A 13,406-nucleotide genomic window follows, 5' to 3' on the forward strand; every position below is an offset into this window, starting at 1 on the left:
TGATGAGATTTAGATGTACAGCAAAGCTCCGTGTAACAGCCTGAAATGTTCCTACATCCTTTTTTGAGATTGACAGTGTGCCAAGCATGAAGTCATTCGTGAAAATTTACCCTGAGGTAATTTTTTTCAAAATATTTCGAATATAGAGTCATATAACCATAAAAAGGAGTTCATGCAGCCTATCATGCTTTTGTCAACACTTTAACAGCTGTCCGTTGTAATCTCACATGTCAGCTTTTTAGCCATCACCCTGCAAATTAGTCATCTTTAAGTACATAGCGTCATTGAGTCATAAAGCAGTTTGATAGATCTTAAGAAGGCAAAAGATTAGGATTTATACCCTTAAATTCCCACACTTAGCTCAAGACCTAGAATTACACTCTCAGCAGCTTGCACACTGTGCTGGGAGCACTTAAGGTCCTGCTTTTATCTGTAGACCTACCTTGCTTCAAAAAACTAGCTCTAGTGAGTTCCAATGGAACCTTCTTTCACCACCCTTTTGGCTATGCATTCTATATCTCACCTCCTGTATGAAGAAGATCTCCTCATATCCTTTTTAACTCTTTTGTCAATTATGTTAAATCTATGAACTCAGGATATCAACTCACTTGTCAGAGAAAAACATTACCCCTGATGTGCTTGATTAAGACCCCCGCTAATTTTAAAAAATTTTTCTTGATGTTTTAATTTCCCTTTAATGAGGGCAATCCCACCTTTTTCTGTCTGTCTTGATAACCAAAGTTCGTCATGTCATGTCAACCTGTTTAAACTTTCCCAATATGTGCTCCAACGCTTCAATACCTTTCTTAACATGTGGTAGCCAGGATTCTATATAACACCTGAGGTGAGACCTGACCAGTCTTTTGTAAATGTTAAACTTGGTTTATCTTCTCTTTGTATTCGCTGCCCCCCTTTATAAAATCGTGTCCTATACAACATTTCCAGTTCCTCAACTCTAAACGAATAGATTCAGTCTTTGAACCCTTCAGTTCTATGTTTTGATAGGACAGTGAGTATATTTTATGGTATTGTGAAATAGAGAACTTCAAAATATTATTATGAAAATTATCGTTTAGGAGAGAGCGCTGATGTTACTTACATTTACTATGCGTTCCTGGACAGGTGGCCAATGCATTATTCAAACATTTTTATTTGCATACGTAAATTTGGAGAGCAATAACATCATCCTTTGTCAGTACTGCCTCACTGCCTTCCTTGACTCCCGGTTTCCTACTCCTCATGAATGTACATTGTAGCCAGAAACATTTAGTCCTGATCCCAGATAACAAAGTGTGAAGCTGGATGAACACAGCAGGCCAAGCAGCATCTCAGAAGCACAAAAGCTGATGTTTCGGGCCTAGACCCTTCATCAGAGAGCGGGTCTAGGCCCGAAACGTCAGCTTTTGTGCTTCTGAGATGCTGCTTGGCCTGCTGTGTTCATCCAGCTTCACACCTTGATATCTTGGATTCTCCAGCATCCGCAGTTCCCATTATCCCTAGTCCTGATCCCAGTTCAGGCTTACATAAAATCTCTGTTGGTTGCTTGAGCCCTTGGAACAGGGCTTGAAGCCACAAACTACTAGCTCAAGAACGAGCATGACCATTGAATCAAGGTTGATTCAGGGCAACCTTTTGAAATTTGAATTTTCAGATTTAGGTCTTGAGTGGCATGTGGTGAGCACACTTGCTGTGTTTCGTCAAGTTATAAAAGTTTTGAATGGCCCATAAGCATATTGGACTCTTGTGCAAATGAATTTACAAACTTTTACAACATAAAAACACTAATAATGGCAAGTTATTGCAAGTAGGAATCACTGCATACAATATTTGCCATGAATTTACAATTTTTTATTGATAAATGGACTAATGTATCATTTTCTAAAATAGCTTAAAGAGAATTTTAAAAATTAATACTTGTCATTACATAATTAATAATTTATTAACAATTATAATCAACCTAGGTTTCTGCATTAATGCCTTCTCTGAATGCTTGCATATTTACATATGCAAATAATATCTTTTAAATTGCATAATGGCCATTTGTGTGGGAAGGGACAATGAATGCAAGTAATGGTGACATGATAACTCAGTGGTTAATGCTGCTGCCTCACTGTGCCAGGATCCTGGGTTCAATTTCAGCCTTGGGTGACTGTGTAGAGTTTGCACATTCTGCATGTGTTTGTATGGGTTTTTACTGGGTGCTCTGATTTCCTCCCACAGCCCAATGATCTGCAGGTTAGGTGGATTGGCCATGCTAAATTGCCCATAGTGTTCAGGGAAGTGAGGATTAAATGGATTAGCCATGGTAAATGTGGAATTATGGGGTAGGGTAGGGGTGCTGGGTTTGGATGGGATGCTCTTTAGAGGGTTAGTGCAGATTTGATGGGTCAACTGCCTCTTCCCACACTATAGGGATTCTATACTTCCAATCAGTAATTTCCGTAACAACATTTTGAAATACCCTATTTCACACTGGTATAAGAAATGCGTGCTGGCCTTTTAAAGAAGTATTCTCCTCTCAATGATTAAAATTTATTTGCAATTTCTCTAAAATTGAAGAAACCCACACTTTAACATTATAAAACAATTTGGATGCTGGGAATCTGAAGAAAGTGCTAAAAATGTTCAATCGCTTTGGCAGTATCTGTGGAGATGAAAACAAAGTTGTAAGTCTAATGCAAGGTCATTGTTTGGGACAAGTTACAGTTATTGACTGCCAAACAAGATTTGCACAACTTTGTCTCAAAGAAAGGTTTTAATGTAGACGTTAAACAAACAAAAGCCCACATAATTATTGTCCACGTTTACTTAACACCCTAAAGCAGCTATACTGTGACATCAGGAATGGCAGGAAGGAAATCAGTTCACAATTTATCTGACTGTACATGTCTGGAGAGCTTCGATCTTGTTGCAGCTTGTAATAGTTTAAATAAATGCAATTTGAGCTGTTTTACATAGGTAAAGATTTATGAAATTAGACAATCTTCTCAGTCATTGTTCTGCTTTCATTGCCAATCTTTCTACAGTGACCTAGAATTCAATTGCTCTGAGAACACTTTTCACTCAGATCTGACTGAGATTAGATTTTTAATATTTCGAATACCAAATACGGTTTAAAGGAGTTTCACTTTTGATCCTTTTACCTTTTATAATCAATTATGAGATGAAAGTTGAATTTGTTTTGGAATCTATTTGTACAACGTCCTGTTGAAAGCATTATCCAATGTAGGAATGTGGGAAAATGAACTTTTTTTCAGGTAGACTAGTGTGAATAAAACCTAACATTTTGACCTAGTCTTAAAAATTTAGCTGAACCATTGACTTCTTGATTTTGCAGCAATCAAAATGTTGTAGAAATTGTGTTCAATCACTTAAGGTCTTAATTTGTATCCCCTTATGCCGAGATGCGGGCCTTGTGCTTGTCTTCATGTATAAGAAAGAAAAATGTTCATTTAAATTGTATATTTCTGGATGTCAGGGTGACCCAGTGCTCGACAATCAATGAAATAGTTTTAAATCACCACACTGAATTTTACCAGCAGTTGGGTGTATCATTTTTGTTGAGATTCTTGGAGGATTTCTCTCCGTGAGCCCATTCTGGTTTTCTCATGCGTTACCCAAAAATCTCCACATTACCAATGCACCACGCCTCAGTGATGTCTTGCCAGTCCTATCTTTGCTCTCATCAAAGGCAGGAGAACTCACTCCTGCCAGGATCACCCAGGATTCCCAGTGCCAGCAGAATATTTAAAGACCAAATCAGACAGGAACTGCCCTTACTGTGCACGTAATCAAAAAGAAATACTGGCCAGAGCATCTTGGTGTCATGGCTAACATTTAATTGCAAATCCCAAGTGCATATTTGTAAATGTACGACATGTTAGGGACCAAGCTGCATAGTTTACCCTCCTTAGTGTCATCCTATTTCAGAATTCTCTCTAAGGAGTGCTACTTTTTCCTCAATTCCCAAGGTAGCCCAATGTCTTCTCGTTGATCAATGTGTGACCTTCACATGACAGAAAGCCTTCAAATGGTTGAAAATTCACTTTGATATAACAGCAGCTAAAGCAAAGAATATCAAATAAAGCAAAGGTGTTTTTGTCTCTGGGAGCAGACAGAGACTGCTTGCCTTTTGAGCATCAACAAACCTGGAGTCAATGAGTGATCATTGCATCTAGAGCAATTTCTATTGGAGATGAGAGGTGATTAACTCCAGTGTGACTTGTTTTGCTGGATGCTGCAGTGATCATTCCTTTAGTCCTTCAACACACCTCTGCTACCACCACCGCCCCCCACCCCACGCTCCATTCACCTGTTTCTGACCTAGAATCAAACTTCATCTTTAGCAGGCCCTTCAAATCCATGATATCCCAGTGGAAGGATATATCAATGCTCAGTCTCAGTGAAGGAATTTCATAATAGAGTCATCAGCCATGGTTTCAGAGGGTAGCCTATATCTCTAAGGAGCATCCTTATAAATGGAACCTGCAATTGACAATTTTCAAGGATATAGGCATCATGACAGTTCCCAGGGCAGCTGGGGCAGACTCTGAAATTGTGGTACCAATGGTCATGGATAACTTGTACAATGATGCAATGAAGTCCCTTTCTATGGACGCAGTCTGTTGGCTTTTGATGTGGTGGTCTCAACACAATGTATGTATCCAGCCTATGGTGCCCTGCCCTAGGCAAAATCTGCTGCCTGGGCTGTAGCATTGACCTTATCACAGGGACATGAGATAACATAGACTAATCTCACACCAACGGCACCAGTAACAGGCTCGATCCATTTGCGGGTTGATGATTATGAGATCCTACACAGATTCCCAGAGGATCCTCAGAAGCAGCTGGCTGTATAAAAGTGTTGTGCAGTCATCACCTTGACAACAATTGGGAGAGGATGGCTACCCTCCCCATCATGTCACCAGTCCTGCTCCAGCGGTCAGCTTAATTCCATGACAGTGTTCCAGGATATTGTCAATCCACGGTGACACCAAGCCTCACTTATCTGGAAGAAATGGTCTCAAGGGCAATGTAGTCTGAGACTCCTGTACCTCTAGCACGTTCCAAGATGAGGCCTTTTCATATGGAGGCTGTTTCACATCCACTGGAACATGCTGCTGGTCCTAGGCTTATTGGAGCATCTGTTTTACTTCAATTCCCTGCATGTCATAGCACCGCAGCAAGCATGATAATAACCCCTGATGTGATAATGGGAACTGCAGATGCTGGAGAATCCAAGATAATAAAGTGTGGAGCTGGATGAACACAGCAGGCCAAGCAGCATCTCAGGAGCACACAAGCTGATGTTTCGGGCCTAGACCCTTCATCAGAGAGGGGGATGGGGAGAGGGTTCCGGAATAAATAGGGAGAGAGGGGGAGGTGGACCGAAGATGGAGAGAAAAGAAGATAGGTGGAGAGGAGAGTATAGGTGGGGAGGTAGGGAGGGGATAGGTCAGTCCAGGGAAGACGGACAGGTCAAGGAGGTGGGATGAGGTTAGTAGGTAGGAAATGGAGGTGCGGCTTGGGGTGGGAGGAAGGGATGGGTGAGAGGAAGAACAGGTTAGGGAGGCAGAGACAGGCTGGACTGGTTTTGGGATGCAGTGGGGGGAGAGGAAGAGCTGGGCTGGTTGTGTGGTGCAGTGGGAGGAGGGGACGAATTGGGCTGGTTTAGGGATGCGGTGGGGGATGGGGAGATTTTGAAGCTGGTGAAGTCCACATTGATACCATTGGGGTGCAGGGTTCCCAAGCGGAATATGAGTTGCTGTTCCTGCAACCTTCGGGTGGCATCATTGTGGCACTGCAGGAGGCCCATGATGGACATGTCATCTAAAGAATGGGAGGGTGAGTTGAAATGGTTCGCAACTGGGAGGTGCAGTTGTTTATTGCGATCCGAGTGGAGGTGTTCTGCAAAGCGGTCCCCAAGCCTCCGCTTGGTTTCCCTAATGTACAGGAAGCCACACCGGGTACAATGTATACCACATTGGCACATGTCCCATGTGTCGAAGTTCTTCAAGGACCGCAACCTTCCCCCCACAGTGGTCGAGAACGTCCTTGACCGCGTCTCCTGCATTTCCCGCAACACATCCCTCACACCCCACCCCCGCCACAACCGCCCAAACAGGATCCCCCTGGTTCTCACAAACCATCCCACCAACCTCCGGATGCAACGCATCATCCTCCGACACTTCCACCATCTACAATCTGGCCCCACCACCCAAGACATTTTTCCATCCCCACCCTTGTCTGCTTTCCGGAGAGACCACTCTCTCCGTGACTCCCTTGTTCACTCCAAACTGCCCTCCAACCCCACCACACCCGGCACCTTCCCCTGCAACCGCAGAAAATGCTACACTTGCCCCCACACCTCCTCCCTCACCCCTATCCCAGACCCCAAGATGACATTCCGTACTAAGCAGAGGTTCACCTGCACATCTGCCAATACTCCACTTTTGGAGTATTGCATACAGTTCTAGCTGCCTTGCAGTAAGAAGGATATTATTAAATTGGAAAGGTGAAGAAAAGATTTTCAAGGATATTACCGACACTAGTGAGTTTGAGTTCTAAGGAGCGTCTGGATAGGCTGGGACTTTCCACCTTGGAGTGTCGGAGGTTGAGTGGTGACCTTAGAAAGTTTATAAAATGACAAGGGTCAGCGATAAAGTGAGATGGGAAAGATTTAAAAGTGACCTGAGGAGCAAATTTTTCACACAGAGTGTGGTGTGTATATAGAATGAATTACTAGAGGAAGTTGTACATGCAGGTACAATTACAACTTTTAAAAGACAGTTGGACATATATATGAACAGGACTGGTTCAGAAGGAGATGGGGCAAACACAGGCAAATAGGACTAGTTAGTTTGGGAAACCTGGTCAGCATAGACAAGTTGGACAAAAGGGCCTGTTTCTGCCCTGAAACAGTAACCACTGACTTCATGACCCAATGCCTCTAGAAGCTTAGGAAAATTACAGGGAAAATTATGTGTAATGGATATTGAATGCCATGTCAGTGGAAGCATTAGTCAATCAAAAGAAAAGGAAGGAGTGTTGAAACAGGAATAGCCCTTTACACCTGCTCCAACATTCAATTCATTCATAATTTAACTTTATTTACCTGCCTAGGTTTGGTAACTATTAAAACTCTTGCCTACTGCAAATGTAACAATTGTATGTTTTGATAGTTTCAATTTATCTAGTTTCACCAGCTACTTCTACAGGCGGAGAGGGTTCAGATTTCCAGCAGCCTTTTTGTGAAGAAATGATTTCTGGCATTAGCTCTGAATGGCCCGGCTCCAACTTTTCATAACGCCATTCAGCCATGTTCCTGGCTCAGCAGAGAAATAATTTATTGCAACTCAACCCCATTATTTATCTGATAAATGTTCTGGACTCAAGGAGCTCAGTGAAACCATAAGCAAAACGTATGGGAAACTAGGACGGGGATGAAGGATCTTAGTTTTTTGTTCCCTTTATTTATTGAGGGTGAGGGTATCTCTGGCTAGGCAATATTTCTTTCCCATCACTAATTGCCCAGAGAGCAGTTAAGAGTCAACCACATTACTGTGGGTCTGGAGTCACATGTCGGCCAGACCGGTTAAGGATGGCAGTTTCCTTCCCTAAAGGACATTAGGGAACCAGATGGGTTTTTCCAACAATTAACAATGGGTTTGTGGTCATCATTAGATTCTTAATGCCAGACATTTTATTGAATTCAAATTCCATTGTCTGCCATGGTGAAATTCAAACCCAGGTCCCCAGAACATTATCTGGGTCTCTGGATTAACAGTCCAGCGATAAAACCGCTAGACCATCGCCTCCCCTTTTACCTGTGCCTCATTATAAGGGAAATAGCTAGCCTTCTTTGCCATGTTCATATAGCCTAGTCAAAACTGGTAATTTATCATGTAAAAACAACCCTGAATGCAAATCTCTATCCTGCCACACCATTGCATAATGTGAATGGATTGCTGTTCTGTAGAATCAATGAAAAGGAAAGTTCAACAGGAGTGGGAGCAAATATAGGCTTAAACAGATGTTACCAAAGGTAAAGTTAGAAATACAGGAAATGAACAACGGTTCTTTTAGCAGCTGAAAGAGAAAGATGGTTGGAATATTATTCTTGTCCTCCTCCAACATGGGGTAATCTTTTCTCTCAAATCCAACTTGCTCTGCACTTCCAGAGATAATGGGAACTCGATGAAGTGCCCAGGCCCAAAACGTCAGCTTTTGTGCTCCTGAGATGCTGCTTGGCCTGCTGTGTTCATCCAACTTCACACTTTGCTCTGCACTTCCAGAGCTGTTTGCTCTGTACTTCCGCTATTTTGTTTGGGCTGGAATCTAAATGACATTCTAATGTTGTGTTCTCTGTATGTGTCTGAACTGTTGGTGCCAGAGAAAAAGCAGGTTAATTTCTGAATTGCGATAACAACATACACAATTTGACTAAACATATCCTGTTCTTGTTTAGATGTTTGCATCAACTGCTTCATTATGCAGCCCATCCTTTGTTCTTTGTGTCCCTCTCAATGGGCTCATTTAGAAACTGGGAAGAAATAAAAATAAAACTTCTGCATCATTTGATCATGCATGCTTTAAATAGCATTGTGTTCATCAAAACTGCAACTAAGAAAGAACATAAGCCCACATTGTCCGATGGCCATGCAGTCACTATTTCAGCGTAGATGAAAGTTGCAAGGAGACCCCACGGAATCCCCATCACAGCATACTCCAAAGGAATTGACGGAAAAATTGTATTTTCTTTCCTCTAGGCAACTCCTCTCCAATAGTTAAATTGGATATTTTGGAGGATTCCAATAAAATTAAGTAAAATAGTTACGCAGGTAAGTTGAGATTATTAATCACATTGTATAACTCCCTGAGAAACAGTCCAATAGACTCCATACATACCCAAAATACACCTCCATCAGACCTTGACCTTACCCATCACCCTCCCCCCAAGCCAGGATCTGACCCCTTACTCCACCATGGACTCCATCCCAGTAACCCCTACTGCTGAAACCAACACCCCCACCCCTCTCTGGACCCAAACTAAACTATCCGCCACTGGACCCAAAACCCCCAGACCCAAGGCTCACCTTCTCCAACCCCAGTTAGATCTGAATCTCTCCCAACCACCCAAAGCTCCACTATACATGCATCATTCACCTAGTCCGATTGCCAAGTTGCACAGTGGCACCCCACGTCATTAGCCTCCCTCTTGACATCGTACCCTGCTCAACACCCGCCCCCCAGGTACCTTAGTCCCTACCCAGCTGGAAGCCTACTCAGCTAGCATCTTAGTTACATGGCAACCTGGCACCTTAGAACATGCCACCCTACTTAATGGCACTGTACAACCATACTCATCTGGTACTCCACCCTCCAAGCACACTATGATTATACTTTCCTTACATGTACTGTTTAACAGCAGCCGTCAAAGCGGCCACAAGCACCTTTAAATTTCAGAATACAGTAGCTGAATGCTGTGAAAAAGAGACATTGTTCACCTTCCCCTGACAGCCATACACTCTGAAAGAACTGGCAGAAAGGAAGTACAGCTCCCCTTTTCTGAGGGAACCCTGATCAGAGTCTCTTGTCAGAAGTGTGGAGCTCTGTTCTTTTGTTCAAGAAAGAAGGAATGGAGTGATATTTGTACGAGATGGCACCCATCAGAACTCTGGCCAAATGGTTCTTAAGACAGATGGGTAAAAAAAAAGTTTGATATAAATTTCGTACAGATTAATTTCAAACATTATGTGGATATGAGGTAATATTAATAAGGGCATTGCAATAGTTTATGTATTTGACCTGTGTAAAAAACAAATAGAGAAACTTAAAGAAATTATTATTAATAATAACAATAATAATATTTTGGCAGTACAGATTTGAGTAAAGAGATTCATTTTGCCAGCATTTGTACGGTTCAAAAATTTGTGAAAATCCCAATTCAAAAGGAAAGCCAACATTTATATTGCATGAAAAGAGACTGTTGATTGGTCGCATTTGGACTTAGAGATGTATCCATGGAGGAGGCACTGATTAATGATGATTGACAGTTAAATAACAAGCTTAATTGAAATGTTAAATCAAGTAGATTGACTCTGATTGGTTTGGGCATTCCCTAAGAAATGAACCAGTGAACAAAAGCCTGTCGCTTATTTTGTTGAGTAGTAACAGACATGATGAATGTAGATGTTCTTTCTGTTTACAAAGCACAGGGCCCTGTATATTATTATATGTGCCTTACAGTGCATATTTGTCTGTATTGGAAGCTATATATTTTAATATAAAGAACACTGTTCTTTCAGTCCATTCAACAATCCCCTCTAATATAGTATAAATCTTGTCTTTTGTTTTGAATAGGTATGCAATTGGCATTTTTAAAAAATAAAATGTCCTTGAAAAGTCTCGAGTATTGTAAACAGATAGAATCAAGCGTCTGCCAGAGCAAGTCGTAGCTGCCAGGTACAGTTACCACATTTAAGAGTCATTTGGACGAAACATGAATAGGAAAGATCTAGAATGTGACTGGCCAAACGCAGGCAAAGGGGACTGGTTTAGTTTGGAAAATATGGTTGGCTAGGGCAAGTTGTTTTCATGTTATATGAATTTGTGATTCTGTAACTGAATGATTCCACAAAGCAGATATAGGACATTCAGCCTATCAAGTCTGCACTGACACTTCAAAGAGCATCGCACTCAGACCCATCCTACACCCATAAGACCATAAGACATAAAAGCAGGAAATAGGCTATTCAGCCCATTGAGTCAGCTCCACCATTCAATCATGGCTGAAAGGTTTCTCAAAACCCTATTCTCCCACTCTCTCCTCATAACTTTTGATCACCTTGACAATCAAGAACGTATCTATCTCTGTCTTAAATATGCTCAATGACCTGGTCTCCTCACGTATCTGTGACAATGAATTCCATAGATTCACTATTCTCTATCTGAAGAAGTTTCTCCTCATCTCCATTCTAGAGTGTCTTCCCTTTATTCTCAGGCTATGCTCTCGGGTCTTTGTCTTACTTGTTAATGGAAACATCTTGCCAGCATCTACTCTATCTAGCCTGCTCAGTATTCTGTAAGTTTCAATTAGATAACCTCTCATCTTTCTAAACTCCATTGAGCATAGACTCAGAGTCCTCAAACATTCCTCATATGTTAAGCCTTTCATTCCTGGGATTGTTCTCATGAACCTGCTCTGGACCTGCTCCAGGGCCAGTACATGCTTCCTGAGGCATGGGGTCCAAAATTGCTCACAATATTCTAAATGTGGTCCAGGCGGACCCTTATAAGGCCTCAGAAGTACATCCCTGTTTTTACTTTCCAGTCTTCTTGAAATAATTCACTTGAAATGCCAACATTGTATTTACCTTGCTAATTAACAACTCAATCTGCAAGTTTACCTGAAGAGAATCCTGGGCTAGGGCCCCCAAATCCCTTTGCACTTCAGATTTCTGAATTTTCTCCCCATTTAGAAAATAGTCAATGCCTCTGTTCTTCTTATCAAAGTGCGTGACCTCACGCTTTCCCACGTTGCACTCCATTTGCCCACTCTCCTAACCTGCCCAAATCATTCTGCAGCCTCCCCACCTCCTCAGTACTACTTGTCCCTCCACCTGTCTTTGTATCACCTGCAAACTTAGCCAGAATGCCCTCAGTTTCTACATCTAGATCATTAATATATGAAGTGAAAAGGTGTGGTTCCAACACTGGCCCTTGCCAAATGCCTCTAGTCATTGGATACCATCCTGAGAAAGACCCTTTTAACCCCACTCTATGCTTCTGCCAAACAACCAATCTTCTATCCACGCTAGTACCTTACCTATAAAACCATCAGCCCTTATGTTATTCAGCAGCCTCCTGTCCAGCATCTTATCAAAGGCCTTCCGGAAGTGCAAGTAGATAGCATCCATTACTTTCTCAAAGATTTCTAACAGATTTGTCAGGCATGACCTCCCCGTGATGAAGCCATGCTGACTTTGCCCTATTTTAACAAACATTTCCAACGTTCAGAAATCTCATCATTCTCAATAGACTCCAAAATTTTACCAATGGCCTAGGTTAGGCTGATCGGCCTGTAATTTCCCGTCTTTTGCCTTACTCCCTTCTTAAACAGGTTTGGTTACATTAGTGATTTTCCAGTCCTCTGGGACACTCCCTGACTCTAGGGACTCACCGCTACCACTTCCACTATCTCTTCAGCTACCTCCTTCAGAATTCTGGGCTGTAGCCCACCTGGCCCACTTGACTTATCCAGGCCTTTCACTTTCTCTAGCACTTTCTCCTTAGTGATGGCTACCACACTCACCTCCCAACCCAGCCCTCCCCAATCCCCTGAGTCTCTTGAACTTTTGGGATATTACTCGTGTCTTCCACCGTGAAAACTGACATGAAGTATTTGTTCAGTCCCTCTGCCATTTCTTTGATCCCTATTAGTACTCCTCCAGCATAATTTTCCAGCAGCCCAATGTCTACTTTTACCTCTCTTTTGCCCTTTATATATTTAAAGAAACTCTCGCAATCTTCTTTTATATTACTGGCTAGCTTACCCTCATTTTAAATCTTCTGCCCCCCATTTCCTTTTTAGTTGTCCTCTGCTCGTCTTTGTAGGCTTCCCAATCCTCTGCCATTGTGTATAATGCTAAGTATTTACTGATCAAACATTCATGATACTCCAATCAAGCCGAAGCCACGGTGGGTGTAAGATCTGGAGTTTGTTAAGTGGATGACATACACACACTTTTGCACTCACATAGAACTGATAAGTATGGTATTTCAAATCATTTTTGCCAAATGTTACACACATTGTTTACAAAAACCGCTATTTGAAGTGAGCATCCTCCCCACTTCTAAGAACACATATGGCTCTACATAGTATCTTTCACTATCTTTATTTCCACCTCCTCCTTGGAGCACTTAAATAAATGAATATGCGCCCATGCTAGAATGTGCTGAAGACATAAATTCGACTGGAGGGCAAGAAAGTCTTCTAGAACATGATTTCTTTGCTTTATTTGCAAAAATTTTTGATTTCCCGGCAAACTGAATGCTGTTAGGACTCATAATAATGACTTACTAATGCTAACACTTTATCCAACAACTGGTCTAAAGAGACTCTTTCAAACCTGTCATTGATTCAACCTACACATTACTTCTTTTTTGAAACATTTTAAATATAGCCACTTTACTGGTGTTACTCAGATATTTTCTTCTTATCAGAACAGCATAAACTCATAGGTGTCTAACTTGGCTTGCTGCCAGGCTAGGTCAGAGGGTTATGGATTCAAGTGCAACTTCAGCAACTGCAATGCTAATTAGAGCAGTCAAGATACTTAAATTTAAAAACAAGAGAGCATTGCAATGAAGACTGCAATTGACACCTCTTTTATCAAAGCAGATGA

At 41.8% G+C, this 13,406-nt stretch overlaps 1 protein-coding gene across 2 annotated transcripts in view; it reads left to right on the top strand.

Annotated features, from left to right (window-relative positions):
- pik3r5 (phosphoinositide-3-kinase, regulatory subunit 5) overlaps positions 1-13,406 on the top strand; it is a 108,162-nt gene that overhangs the window by 25,762 nt on the left and 68,994 nt on the right. The window lies entirely within an intron of this gene.

This window comes from Stegostoma tigrinum, chromosome 22, assembly GCF_030684315.1.
Source record: "Stegostoma tigrinum isolate sSteTig4 chromosome 22, sSteTig4.hap1, whole genome shotgun sequence".
NCBI classification, from domain to species: Eukaryota; Metazoa; Chordata; class Chondrichthyes; order Orectolobiformes; family Stegostomatidae; genus Stegostoma; species Stegostoma tigrinum.